This window comes from Meriones unguiculatus, chromosome 3, assembly GCF_030254825.1.
Source record: "Meriones unguiculatus strain TT.TT164.6M chromosome 3, Bangor_MerUng_6.1, whole genome shotgun sequence".
Taxonomy (NCBI): Eukaryota; Metazoa; Chordata; class Mammalia; order Rodentia; family Muridae; genus Meriones; species Meriones unguiculatus.
In genome coordinates this window covers 146,191,059-146,203,663 of record NC_083351.1, presented here as the reverse complement: position 1 = coordinate 146,203,663, position 12,605 = coordinate 146,191,059, and the positions used below count along the sequence as shown (strand labels likewise).

The following is a 12,605-nucleotide window of genomic DNA, read 5'->3' as shown; positions in this document are numbered from 1 at the left end:
AATACAATTTGTATTTAAATGAATGTTTCCTTAAATAAGACCCCAATACCTCGTGATCCATCCTCCACTAATAGATCAACTTCCTTTCTACCGCCCATCATCCCCACATGGTTTTACTTCCTTCCTTGACAGGTCTAAATTTTATGACCAACATCTACCCCTCTCTTGTACATTCTTCACACCTGATAATGTGTTTCTCATTTCCTTCTTGAAAAAAATCCATTTTCTGCATATATTCAAAGCAAATCACAACAGAGTTTGAATACATTCTGCCTCAGTGCCCATGGTCCCTGAAAGGACTTTGGTGAAACACACCATCCCAGACCAGTCCCTTGAAATCCACAGCCACAAGTAACAAGTCAGCACAGGCTGCAATCACAGAATCGGTGTGGTAACTCCCACTTCCATGCACAGTGCTTCAGATGTTTTTCTTCCTCCTCTGATAGCTAATATCTCCCATCCCCCAACATTCTTTCTGTTCCTGATCTTACTTCTTCTTTTATTAGGGAAAGCAATGTCATCATAAAAGAGCTTCCACAAGGACCCCAGCTCACTTGCTCAAGCATACCCTCCTCCTAAAACCCAGACTCCTGCACTGAGCTGCCTCGGAGGCAGCCAGTCTCCAGACAGACACAATAGACTAAGCTCGTTAGTCATACTGTGCTCAGATCGGCTTCCACCACAAGATGGCTTTGGTCCGTCGGTGGCCGCCCCTGTGCACTCTCTGAGTACATTTTCTTTTCTTATATCCCACATCAATCAGCCAATCCTGACAGCTGACGCTTGAAAACTAATCTGAGCCACTCAGCCTCACTGTCCCTTATAGTATCCCCTACCATCACCCCAGGGGCATCTCCAACACCCTGGTTCTGTTACGACCAGAACTGGATCTGGATAGTTTGTCATGGCTCCGGCGGTAATGGCAGTAATGGTGTATGTCGGTGCTTTATTTTTCATTGACCGTTCCTGTCGTTTTCTACAGACAACTCTTTTTGTGTTTTAGCCTTTGGCAGCTTCCCTTCTCCATCACAGTGGAAAAGTCTGTCATTTTCATTCACAGATACAGCTTCAGCCTAGAACAGGACTGAGTAGAGACCTTCAATGAGTATTTGTGGCCTGAACTAATGAGTGAATGAGTGAAACGATACCCCTCATATATGCATTGCAGCCACAGTCCCCTTGCGCTATCTCAGTCCCATTGGCTCTAGATGGGAGTCATTAACATCAGCATATCCTAGTATCTCCCTATTGCTTTTATTCTGCATGCTGGAGTCATGAGAGTCTGTGCTAAGCTCTACAGTATGTCACCAGGAAATAGAAATTAATCATGTGACACTATGGGACGCATGACAAAGGAAACGAGCCAAGTAGAATCAAGTTTTAAAACAGCTGAAGTATTTAAACCTCATTGTTCTCCAGCCCCCAAGGAGGGCACTCTTCTGGGAAGACTATATTTTCAGACCACTTAACATATGACATAAAGTGAGAATTAATCCCATCCAGAACAGAAGACATCATACAAGGTGTCCTTGATGCTCCTGCGTCTCACAAGGCACTCAGTACACTTTCTGCCCTGGGAGGTGAGCACCGGGGCTCTGGGAGCTGAGGTACCTGGTGGTGCCTTCGGAACTGTGTCTGAGTCTTCTTGTTTTCAACACCTCCGTGAATGTACACACATGGCTTCATCATGCCACCCCCACCAAAGAGCCACTGTTATACAGAGGAAACTCTTTTAACTCCAAGACAGAGGTTATTAAAGAGTAAATTGTGACTTCTAAAACTAACAAGAACGCTTAATGCAACCATCTCTGCTGTTCAGAGACATCCTGTCCTTCCAGCCATTTAGTAAATAAGCACTAACGCCCCCTCCCCCAGGTCTAGCCAGGTTGTGTCCCAGGCACTGAAGCCAAGGTCCTCCACCAACTCCATACAGTTCTTGGCCTGCGGGTGTACAGTCTAGCAAAGGGATCAGCCATGAGTCCCGTGAGGTTCCCTCATTAGCCCAAACCTCAGAGCGTAGCTGCTGTGAGACAAACAGAGGCCAGGGCAGGCTTCAGAGCAGAACAGAGCATCAAAATGCCAGCCAATAAATAAGTAAGCATGTTCCGAAAGGAAGCAAGCACACAGAGAAGTGTTCACTTTGAAAACTAGAACCAAAGGGTCATGTTAAACAGGCAGAATACAAATCTCCTGCTGCTTTGGTTTCACTCACTCACACGGAAGGCAAACTCCTGTTTTATGTGACAAGTGAGTGTGTGAGTTTGAGTGTGTGCGTGTGTGTGTGTGTGTGTGTGTGTGTGTGTGTGTGTGTACATAGTGTGAGCATAAACTGTGGTAAACACCCTGGACTGTGGTTATGAAGACAGTATTAAAAATATTATTAGAAAGATAAAGATCAATGTGTTAACACTGTTTGCCTATCAACATCTCCTATACAGCCATCTCATTGTGTTAACAGTAACCCAACAATGCCTGGCATAGAGTAGGTACCCAAGGACTATTTTTTAAATACATTAACTACTGTCTCTCAGGCTTTAGGAGTTATATTATGCATCTTGGCAATAATTCTCTTCAAGCAAAGCAAACTTTAAGAGAATAAAGGCTAATCAATTATGGCAAGTACTGAATGAATGAGCAGGTCCTTTGCCAGAGATCTGTTTGGTCAGTTTCATCCAGATCCTTAAAATGACCTAAAGCCAGCTCACCTATGCCAAGGCAGGCAGTTCTATTCACCTTTAGACTACTGATTATGTAAATGGAGCCAGGTTAGGCAGTATCTAGAAACATGGCACTTTTTGTTATCGATGTCACAGGCAAGGGAGGCTATTGAATATGAAAAATATTCACATACACAAAATAGTCTCTCACAAAAACAAACAAACCAAAACCAAACCAAAAAAAAAAAAAAAACAAAAACAAAAACAAAAAAAAAACTAGCTCCCAAATCATGAATGCTGCTGCTGAGAAACCCAGGATCAAAGCAAACCATCCTTTTGTTTAAGAGGTATGAGTGACAGAATGTAAAGAACGGATTTTTTTTTTTTGTTAATCAGTTTAACAACTGATTAATTGTTCAAATCCACACTCCATCACTCAGCCCCAGCAGGATTTCTTACAACCTTCATTTCTCTGTAAAAGATAAACAGCAATTAAAAAATACCTACCCTGTAGGGTTGTTATTAGGCATTCATAAGAATGAATGCAAGTTATCTGAATACAAAAGACCACTAAATAGTAGTTCTAGAAGAGGAAGGCTTATCACTTGTTAAAGACTGGCATGTCTGCCATTCACGAAAAGCATCTTAAAGACAGTAAGGCTTACTGCCAGAGAGATGGCTCAGAGTTAAGAGCACTTACTGCTCCTGCAAAGAACCTGGGTTTGATTCCAGTACTGTCACCCTCACTGGGCACTCAACACCCACAGATCCATTTCCAGGCTCTTCCACAGGAGGCTGTATGCACATGAAGAACATATGCTCATGTAGACACACACACACACACACACACACACACACACACACACACAAGCACACACGCACATAAACATAAAAATGAATGCATCTTTTTTTCTTAGGATGGCAAGACTTGGAAACTCGAAAACTCAATACTTACAGGTGAAAATAATCTTAAATAGCCAACAGAATATTTCATTTTAAATCAAAGAAAAATGAGATTCATAGAGACTGCCTTTATTCAAAGAGTAATTAGCTGCTTGTCCCAGGTTCACCCTCAGAGGCCATGTATCCAAGCGAACTCTTATTATTCTTACGTATGTCTTTATTTATAGATATACCATCAAATTACTTATGTCAATTTTAATGAGAGATTTACTGTGGCTACTAATGTGATGTGACTATTGCACTACAAAATAGGTTTTATTTAGACATGAGCCTATATAACGTTTGAGCTCATTTGTGGGATCCACCTCACTGTTTCAATAGGAAATGTTCTCTTATCATCACACTAGTCTGCTTTAAAACCCATCTCATAAAAGTCCATATCATAAATTATTCAGTTATGATTTAAATATTTACATGAGGAAGATATTTCCGAAGAGCCTGAAAAAGCACACAGAAGTGATATTCTATATAAAATCTATAATGAAATATTTTTAAAACACTGGTTAACTTTAAGGTTATTATAATCAAGTTTTATTTTTAAGTGTCTTTATGATGACCTCTATTTTTTACCAAGTTTTATTTCTGATTCAGAAAACAGACCTCCATTTTTATCTTTAAAGACTAAAATTAACTCTGATCACAAGTATATTACTTCTTGTAATTTAGAAACCTCCTTAAATGGAGCATCAAACAACCAGAAGTGAATGAAATTCTTCCACATTTAAATTATGGGATGTTGCGGAGGAGACAGATGTAATAATTTAAGTTTTGGGTTGTTTTTTGTTGTTGTTGTTTGATTGGTTTTTGGGTTGTTTTTGGTTTTGTTTTTATTTTGTTTTGTTATTTCCGTGGGAAGTGGTAGTGTTTGAATTTTTTGGTTATTTTGAGATAGGGTTTCTTAAAGTTTTTTGAGACACGGACTGCCCTGGCTGTCCTGGAACTGGCTCCATAGCCCAGGCTGGCCTTGAACTCAGAGTCTAGCTGCTTCTGCCTCCAGAGTGCTGGGGTTAAAGGTGTGTGCCACCACTGCCCAGCTAAGTTTTTGTTTTATTTTTCCTTTTTAAGAAAAATCTCATGAAGTGTACGGCAAGCATGCGGCCTCGGTAGTAAAATCTAACATTCACACTCAAGTCCCCAAAAGGTGTATGTCAATGCCTAGCATTATATCAGATCAATTTTAAAGAAGCTTCCATGCTAAATTCTACTCAGTAGAAATGTCCTAATTATCAAGCACAACAACATTTTGCTTACTTCTGTTTCAAACAGGAATCTGCTGTCAGGAACGAAACGGCATAAAACTAGCCAACAGGGTCTTTAAGAATTAGACACTGTACTCTGACTGCTTTATGAATTCGGGGATTTGAGATTAGTGGTGTTTCTGGTCAGCTCAGTAGAAACACAAAGGTCTTAGTACTGCCACCTGCAAGGCTTGGCACCTTGGCCTGAATACGGACGGTGTGGGAATGAAGAAAGAATAGATATGCATACGGAAAAGCTGGGGTCGGGTGCCTGACGGTGTGACATCAACGACACAGCCACCGTGAACCTCAGCGTGTTTATTACACACACCCAGCCTGAGGAGTTAGCTACACTCAGTAGGAGGTCTCTGTAGGCCGGCAGTCTCCGGCTGTGAATATCCAATGTGCAGAAAGGGCAGCTCCTAGTTTCTGCACACACTGAGTTTGTAAACACTCATCAGACTTCGTCAACATACACTGGCATCACATGCTGTCAACATTCACATTGGGACCAGGGGAAGCCTTTGCCAATTCCCAGCCTGACCAGTGTGGGGGATGCGTTGCCATGCCCGTGAGTCTGAGGCATTGGTCCTTGCCATGGTTGTGCCAGTAATCAACAATCCACATTCAATCAAGGCTTCCTCCATTCCCTCCATAGAAGAAGTGACATAGGAAAGTGGATGGAATTTTCTTTCTTAAGGTCCTTTTTTTTAGAGGAGGCCAGACCTGCCTGTCATAGCCTAGTGGATAAGCTGGCCTGCTCACCTGTGAATCTCCCCTAAGCCTAGTTCGCTGAGTTATCCCCAAACAGAATCTCAGGGCGAGCTTAGTAAAAACAGGCTCAGTCTTTCTCCATGCCAGGCACAGGCTGTCCTGTTTCCAACTCAGGAGGTCTGCAGTTATGGGCTGAGAAAGCTTATTTCTAACAAGCTGAACTGATACCAATTTCCCAGGTCTAGAGACTACACTGAAAAACATAATTTGACAATTCAAGTCTACATGGAAAGTCCCCCTTTTAATTTATATCGTCCTCACAGATTATTATCCAATATTGTTTTTAATGCAGCTAGACATTTCCACCCTGTGTACATTAATCTTAAAATAACCAGTCACAATATTTTCCTTATGTGCCAGAAATATTATTTTTGTATAAGCAAACATAACAGTATTTGCTCTACAAAGGAAAATAGGTTGAGGAATGACGAAAGAAAAAAAAAAGAGTAAATAAGGAAGTATTGTTGTAGCTAAAAAGAAAATTATTGAGTCTCCAAAAAAAAAGCGTATGCACTTGAAAAGTCAGATGTTATAAGAATGTGTGACACCAAATGTTTTCTAAAGGTCTTCCACAGATTAATACACACACACACACAAACATATATATTTATTGAATATAAATCAAATAAGTACATCAATCTCCAATTTTGCCTTTAAGGTAAATGGCATTCCTGGATATGTAATGAAAAAGACAGGCATCTCTTCACTCATTTCAGTACAGTGGATGAAAATCTTAATTCCTAAGACCTTATCAGCTGACCTTAAGTCTGTTATAAAATTACATGGATCACCATTGTTTCTTAATGACTAAAAATGGCTTCAATATACGATGCACTGTTGTGGAAGATTGGATTATAAATGCCAATTATTTAAGTTGTCTCGGCATAGATATTGCAATTGTCTCTGGGGCCTGTAAGCTAAGCATGACAATTGTGGCATGTAACACTAATAACGGACAGGCCTAAATTGTAAACGATATGAAAAAGAAGAAAGCAAACTCTCCAGGCTTGAGCCTAGGTCACAATGATAGCGCTACATGCACCAACAAGTTTAGAATCGTTGGTAAATATGAAACCTGCTGAAGGGTTTCCTGAAGAAAGAAAGAAAGAAAGAAAGAAAGAAAGAAAGAAAGAAAGAAAGAAAGAAAGAAAGAAAGAAAGAAAAAAGAAACAGAGCAGTAAGCCAAGTGTAGCTGCTTCTGTTATCACAAGATCAAAAAAAAGGGGGGGTGGGCACAGGCATCTCGTACTGCTTCCTACATGAAAGTGATGGGTGTTGCTATCAGTCAAGCCTGCCACCAGAAAAGCAAAGGGAACCAGAAGACCAGTAGCAGTGCTATCGTCCCTAGTCTACAATAAATGGGTCAACTTATGACCACAAACAAAAACGAAGTCAACAAGAGCAACAGATTTGATGGCATAGAGCTAGAAGTATCAGAGGCCTTTTTTGGTGATCAAACAAAGCTATGTGTCCAGCTGTAATTTATCAGTGCTCTCCCCTCTCTGTTTTTACTGCATGTGCTATGTGTGTATATCTAATATTGATCTCAGAGTCTGAAAGCTTCTACTGTCCTCATCCCATTACAAATACTAGAGATGCTGGGATGTTAAGAATTGATGTGCAATTAAAAAAAAAAATGTTCATTCTAAGGTGAGACTCCAAGAAAGAAAGTTGCATCGGGTATTTAAAAATACTTGAAGAAGAAAAGATCAGCCACCTTCAGCCATCTTCATGACATTAAAAAAGGGAGTCCTAAGAGTCAGCACACTGACCTTGAATCAATGCTGACACTGTCATCAGCTGTGTTTAAACAGCATCAAATGCATCTGCAAGAAAGAACACAAGCTCTGCCCACAGACTGACCACTGGCCACTTACTACAAGCACTAAACTCTCTGAGCCTTGGATTCCAAGACTGTTAAATGAAATACTTCTCACGGTTTTCGAATCATAACTAAATAGCCCACCATGTCTAGCCCACTGTTATTAACTCATTCATTAAAATGTTGTTGTTGTTGTTGTTGTTTCTGTACTCTCACTATAAATCAGAAATCAGCCAGGCCACTAAACAGACAAAAAATCTCCCCTTACTTTCTCTGGCTCACTTATTTGACCTTGTCTTAGGTATCACATTGTTTGGTGGTGAATAAAAGAACCCTAGAATCAGGTAAAAATATCCAATTCGAGTTTTAAAGATCAAATTAGGGAAATCACATAATATGTGAATTTAGGGAAACAAAAAGTCCCAGGAAAAATCACTGTATGAGGCCTGAGGATAGAAAGGAAGGAGAGAGGCTTCCCAGAAAAGAGAACCTGGGCAGAAGCTAAGAATCCCGGAAGGAGGGAGCTATAGATCTCCAAAAAAGCAAAGTTATAAAAAGAGGAAGGTTGGGAAGACTTGGGTTAACTCTGAACAGTCCCATATAGCTAGAATCCCAGACAGCACAAATTACAGAATGATGGTACATAAAAACAGAGATAAAGACAGGAGGACCAGGGTGAAGTCTTAAGTGTTGAGATGAAGAGTTTATGCTTAGTTTGGAAGACATGGGAAACCATAAATGATAAATATAAAATAATAAATATAAAAACCCATAAATGATAAATGATATTCGAGAAGACTGTGACATGGTACAAAAATTTGGATTTTTCTCACAAGAAGTGTGAGAGCAACACTGGAAGAGGACAAAGGAAGAGACTGCCAGGAAAATGGAGTTATGAGCCTTAGAGTAGTTTTCCCATGATGACCTGAGGAAAGGGCCACTTCCCAAAGCACCTCTGAGGGCACCTTTGTGACAAGGGCAGCACATGCATCTGACGAGAGCAATATCTTAACTCTCTGTGAGCCATATTCCCTGTTTCCCGAATGGACCTGTGAGTTCGGCACTGTCCTTTGCCTATTACCACAACTCCACCCTTACAATGCCATGTCTTCAGCAGACATCCCTGCCCTTAGTCCATTCATACTGACCATGACCAACTCAAGCTGCAAAACCATACTTAATCCGACTGGGCATTGGGACCACCACGCTCCCACACAGCCTGGCTCAAGAGAAACAAGTACCTTTTTATCTATCAACACCATGACCCCAGACCTCCCGACCTTTTGGACTTGGAGAAGTGAATCACTGTGTTTTTCTTTAAACAAGCTATCCAGTTTACACTACTTTGTTTTAGCAACCTAAAAGACTAAGACAGGGATAGATTCAAACCCTATAAAAGTGATCCTTAGTAAAAAGTAGACATCAGGCTGGAGAATTAACTCAGAGGTTAAGAGCACTTGTTGTTCTTGTGGTGGACCAGGCTTCAATTCCCAGTGCCCACATGGTGGTTCACAATTGTATGTAACTCCTGTCCCAGGGAAGCCGGGGGCCTCTTTGGACACTAGACAAGCGCCTGACGCAAATACCTACAAGCAGGTAAAACACTCATTCACAAGAAACAATAAAATACATCTGAACAAAGTAGATGGAAAGTGGCGGATTATAAAGAAAAATAAAAATTGGAGTGTCTACATTTGGAAACCTGTGGAAACATCCCCAAAATTTCCAAGAATTTCAGCAGAGTAATAAGCCCCCATGTGCGCACACCAAATAGGGAAAGCAAGTCAAAACATGTGAGGCTATCAGGAAGACTACTCAGGGACATGGAAGGATGTCCTTGACAGGAAAGATGTAAACAAAAGTTGCAAAATGATATCGTACTTCTAGAATTAAAAAAAAAATTCCTATACAGAAACTAATTTACTGACAAGAAATAATCCAAATGTCAGTAGTTCTTGCATTGGGTGAGGAGATCATAGGTGGTAATGCCACAGATTTCATTTTGTGGCATTAAATTTATACTTTCTATACTAGTAAATAGAGTTTAGTTGTCAGGAAAAACACAACTGATCTCTTTATAAAAATAGCTTGTCTGGGAACGGAGAACACATAGGCGGCACCATCCCAGCCCTGTCTTGCAGTGTTCCCACAGTCTTCCTTATTATATATAGCACGTGCTTAATATCACTGTTTCTGAGCTAGGCTGGGGGGTGAATGTGGGGAGGGGGACCCAGGAAAGCTGCCCTGGGCTCTATCTATAAACCATGTGTGGCTCGCATCCAGCACATTGTTCCAGAGGTTAAAAACTCTCCTTGCTTAGTGCTGGTGACCTGTTACATGTATTCTTCAGGATTCCTCAATAATGTTGCTTGTGCTTAAAAATAAAAAAATAAAATAAAATAAAAAAGTCATGGGAGGTGGAAAGCAGAGATTTCCACCTTAATCAGCCAGCAAGTAAAACATGGAATGAATGAAGGCTTTAATACGTGAACATTTTTAAAAATTCTTTTAAAATTGATTCTAAAGTCTGTGATTATCCAATAGACCAGTCACCATTCCAATAATCCATTATAGTCAGATTCCAAGCATTTTCCCTCCAGTTGCTGAAAATTAATACACTGTATCAGTTATTTAGTCACAAAGTATGAGAATTACTCAGTTTTTGTTACAGGAAGGTCAAAAATTCTCCACATCCTATTTCAGATTGCTTACCTTTCATTTTTCCCCCCACACAAAGGATATTAGGTTAAATAAACTAATGGTTGTCAAGTTCTTTCGACAGTTTGATCTCATTTTGATCTATACAATTAGGATAGCGGTCTATAAGGTACACCTGAGTGAAACTAAAAATCCGTAAGAATTCCTTATTATTTTGGGGGGTGGACTGCAGTTGGGGCTTATGCAGGACACTGAGCTAAGAATTCTGATACAAAGTTCATGTGCCTCATTTTTGCTCTTAAGAAAGCAGCAGGTGTGTGTGCGAGCGTGCGTGCGTGTGTGTGTGTGCACTTTTCATAGAAGCTGGCCCTAGTGCAATTTCAACTTGGATATAGTAACATTGGCCAGAAGCCCCTATCCTCCTTGGCACATCTTTCAAAGTTGCTTGATAAGCCTTAAAGGCTTGCTCTGAGCCTACAGAATTGTCTTCTTCCATGTGAACAGCTGTCTTGAAACAAGGCCAGAAGGAGTTTTAGTAGTCTTATCCTAAATACCCGAATGAAAATACTTTGAACAGATTCCTAGTCCCAAATCGGCCTTCTGATTTTCGAGATTGGAGGAATTCGTTGACTAGCCCGCATCTTTCTCAACTGACGCGGTGAAATAAAACAAGTTTTATGATAAGATGAAGCGTGCACCAAATAACAAGTAAGTTCTTCAAAGTTGGAGTATACAGGAAGAATGCGGACATCTTTGTATTTGTTAATTATTTTTAGCATTCCTTTCAAAACAATTTCATCACAAGTTCCAACACAAACACAAAAATACCTTTTCCTCCCTAGGGATCAACCCCGCGGTTTGTTCGCTGGGAGAAATTACCAAAGCTTTTCATTACCAGGGGGAGGGGTGCAGACAGTCAAAGCTGCTCTCAACAACTGGATTTCGAAACGGAATGACAAACGTGTGTGTGCCTGTGTGAAGGCACAAGCGTGTGCACAATCCATCTCTTACAAAAGAATACAGCTTTCAAGAAAAAAGATACTGCCCTGTAGAAATCAGATAACCGCGAATGGTGTGATCGCTTCTCTATTTCCAAGTCCTGTCCCGGACCAGAAGTGGCAGAAAAGTAGGCACAGCTGGGCTGAGAGTGAGCAGAGGTCGGGCGGGGGTGGCTAGCCTCGTCTCTCTTACCTGTCCCTCCCCGGGCGCTCATCACAGCACGGTCACCACGGATCCCGAGGTGTCAGAAGAGAACCAAGCAGAGATCCAAAGGGCGGGGTGGTGAGTTATGCTTCCAGTCCAGCCATCTGTCTTTAAGAAGCAGAACAAAACCTACTTCTCAGCTCCCCCAGCTCCGCGTGCAAGCGCGGGCGCCTGAACCCGGCGGAGCGGGCGACTCTCCTCCCTCCTCGAGGCCTCCCGGGATCCAGGGGCACAGAGCTTCCGCGCGACGCCCATCTCCAGCCGCCCCGCCCCCGTGACGTAAGGGGCGGGGCTTGCCAGCTGCAAGGACTCCCGGCCCCAGCTGTTGGACCCAGCGGAAGCCCGCCCAGCCCAGATGTCCCAGTGACCCAGGACCTAGCTGTTCCCCTCCCTAAGAGTGACCCTCATTGCACTTTGCAGGCCGTCCAGCATATTCTCACTTTACTGTGATTTTGTTAAACACTGCATTAGGCTTGAAACATCTAGTGGTTATGTTTAGGAGGGTAAAGACCTTAATTTTAAAAATGTAAAGTTCTTGTAACTAGCAATTATTTTATTAAAAAAAAAAAAAGACTGCAGTTCTGATTTGGGCTTCTTTCTCTTTCCTTTGGACTCCTTTATTCAGGGTAACGCAGCTTTACTTTCTTTTCTTTTATGCTTTTCTTTTGGTTTCTTCAATTTTATTCCTAAGATAAAAATAAATCAATCTGTCCGGTCCCTCAAAACGTTTGCCTAACTACTTCCTTCAAGAAGGCAAGCAGGGACTTTGACCATGCTACAGGGTCAAAAAAAAACAGTAGGAGGGCACAAACTGGACTCAAATGTGAAAAGCAAAGTTAAAGCTGGGTGAGTCGGGAGGTGAGAGAGAACTACGGAAGGAGTGCGAGAGGAGCGTGGTTTGGGAGGAGAGAGAGCTCGAATCAAAATACATTACATGGACTTCTCAGAGAGTTAACACATAACATCAAGAACAGTAAGGAAGCCAGGACTACACAGAGAAGTGTGTCTGAAAAATTAAGAAAGAATAAAATGGTGAAAGAAAGATCATTTAAAGAAACAAACATTCTAACTAACTCAGAACAAAATCCCACCCTCAGTTTCCGGTTATTCCGCTGAAACAAGCCCTAGAACTCGGCAGTTCTGTGCCTCTGGCTCCAGTCTCTCAAATGCTTCTCAAATGCGCATCAAGAGTGGAAAGCGAATTGATCGTGTAAGGGCCTCTCAGTGACACGCTCACCGGACAGACCAAGGGAGAGGGCTCGGAGGGCTGACAACCAGTGCAACCCAAGA

At 41.6% G+C, this 12,605-nt stretch overlaps 1 protein-coding gene across 3 annotated transcripts in view; it reads right to left on the bottom strand.

The window, feature by feature from the left end:
* The window catches only part of Atp10d (ATPase phospholipid transporting 10D (putative)), an 87,147-nt gene extending 75,576 nt beyond the window's left edge, over positions 1 to 11,571 (bottom strand). For 2 of the 3 annotated variants that reach the window (XM_021654650.2, XM_021654649.2), the window contains exon 1: positions 11,304 to 11,568. The gene's annotated coding sequence lies outside the window, so the exon portion shown is untranslated. Of the gene's footprint in view, positions 1 to 11,303 lie in introns of all 3 variants that reach the window. The other variant, XM_060380729.1, reaches the window with a different exon arrangement.
* Positions 11,572 to 12,605: the final 1,034 nt, after the last annotated feature.